Below are 2,091 nucleotides of genomic sequence, written 5' to 3' on the forward strand. Positions count from 1 at the left end.
ATTTAACCAGTCAGTTATACAGCGCACTTTGCACAAGGAGAAGCTGTATGGGAGAGTGATGCGAAAGAAGCCGTTTCTGCAAGCACGCCACAAACAGAGTCGCCTGAGGTCTGCAAAAGCACATTTGGACAAGCCAGTTACATTTTGGAAGAAGGTCCTGTGAACTGATGAAACAAAGATTGAGTTGTTTGGTCATACAAAAAGGCGTTATGCATGCACTGTATTGTTGACCGATGCACAGTGACACCATCTGCAGCAAGATGATGCTGCAGGTCTTTGGAGGTGGTCTGTGGATTGTCCTTGACTGTTCTCACTATTCTTCTTCTCTGCCTTTGTGATATTTTTCTTGGCCTGCCACTTCTGGGCTTAACCCTCCGTCAGGCGCAATAGATCTGACAGGCACACAGTAATTAGTTTCACTTCTCTCTCCTTGCCCACTTATCAGAAAACCCCACCCCTCCTAGTTATCTCCTGACTCTACAGGCTCTGTGAAACCTGATATCACAGTGACTCAGCAGACCTTCTAGTGAGCAGATATCAACACTTTGGCTTCTCAGGCACATTGCGCCTGATTTCAACACAAATTGAAAGGTTAGTATTTTCTTTTTTTATTCATCACGATTGTGTATTTAGCTTGTTTTATGAAGGATTAATGCTAAGTTAGTGTACATAAGTACTGTTTTCTTAGACAAAAGGAGGGTGGCTTCTAAGGCACATTGCGCCCTAACACATACTCTTTCTCTCTTGCTTCAGATTTTCTGCTGCAATGGCCAGAAAACAGTATGATTCATCTAAACCCCTTCATTTAGAAGAAATGAAGATTTTTTTGTTAGAAGATGATGAGGAAGAACCAGCAGTAACTGAGGATTTAGAGGAATCTAGTGACATTTCATCTGAAGATGAGGTAGCAGAATGTAACACTGATTCTGGAACAGAGCAGGATGGTGATGACACTGATAGAGGAAACAGACACAGATCTAGCTTATTATTTGGGCAAAGATAAAAATACAAAGGACGTCCCAAGGACGTTCCAGAACAAACACCGACTCTACCACCTTCTAAAAGACGCAGTTGTACTACCTGCTCATTTGTATCTGGTTTCAGAAGGCTTTCTAAATATGACTGCAAAATATGTAAAGAATCAATCTGCTTTTCCCATGCAACTTTCGTCTGCCAGCCTTGCTTTTCTAAGTGTACCTGTGCTGCTTCTGCTGCAATTGAAACCACTGAAGATGAGTAGAAAATAATTAAGTAACATCTAAGTGCAATATCCTTTAAGTTTTTTTCCATAATTTTATATTTAAGAAATAGTTAAGTAAAGATAACTGGAGCCTATTTGGCGGTACTACCGAAAAGTGGTACTTTTAGTTTTAATAAGTTTATGGTTAATAAATGTTTTTTTTTGCATCTGATTTGGTGTAATCTCTTTTAATACATTCCTATGAAGGTCACTAACTACTTCTATAGTCCTGAAATTGAAATATGTAGCTACTATAGGTGGTTTTCTGACCTGTGCTTGTCAGGCACATTGCGCATGAACTGAGGAGAATCTATATTGCGCCTGACGGAGGGTTAACAAGAACTGTACCTGTGTTCTTCCATTTCCTTACTATGTTCCTCACAGTGGAAACTGACAGGTTAAATCTCTGAGACAACTTTTTGTATCCTTCCCCTGAAAAGCTATGTTGAATAATCTTTGTTTTCAGATCATTTGAGAGTTGTTTTGAGGAGCCCATGATGCCACTCTTCATAGGAGAATCAAATAGGAGAACTACTTGCAAGTGGCCACCTTAAATACCTTTTCTCATGATTTGATACACCTGGCTATGAAGTTCAAAGCTCAGTGAGGTTACAAAACCAATTTAGTGCTTCAGGAAGTCAGTAAAAAGTAGTTAGGAGTGTTCAAATCAAGAAAATGATAAGGGTGCCCATACTTTTGCACCGGTCAAATTTTGTTTAAATGCAGACTGCACATTTTCTGTTAGTACAATAAACCTCATTTGAATCCAGAAATATAACTGAGTCCATCAGTTATTAGATATATGAAACTGAAATACCTGTTGCAAAAACCAAAATTGTTATAAAGAAAAA

General features: G+C 39.0%; 1 long non-coding RNA gene across 1 annotated transcript; it reads left to right on the forward strand.

The window, feature by feature from the left end:
• Positions 1-415: 415 nt before the first annotated feature.
• On the forward strand, positions 416-1,412 carry LOC141096635 (uncharacterized). Its single transcript, XR_012233739.1, has 2 exons — positions 416-591; positions 754-1,412. It is a non-coding gene; the product is annotated as an uncharacterized lncRNA (long non-coding RNA).
• The last annotated feature ends 679 nt before the right edge of the window (positions 1,413-2,091 follow it).

The sequence above is a fragment of the Dendrobates tinctorius genome, unplaced genomic scaffold (genome assembly GCF_039654945.1).
Source record: "Dendrobates tinctorius isolate UK_male_01 unplaced genomic scaffold, ASM3965494v1 ptg000075l, whole genome shotgun sequence".
Classification (NCBI taxonomy): domain Eukaryota; kingdom Metazoa; phylum Chordata; class Amphibia; order Anura; family Dendrobatidae; genus Dendrobates; species Dendrobates tinctorius.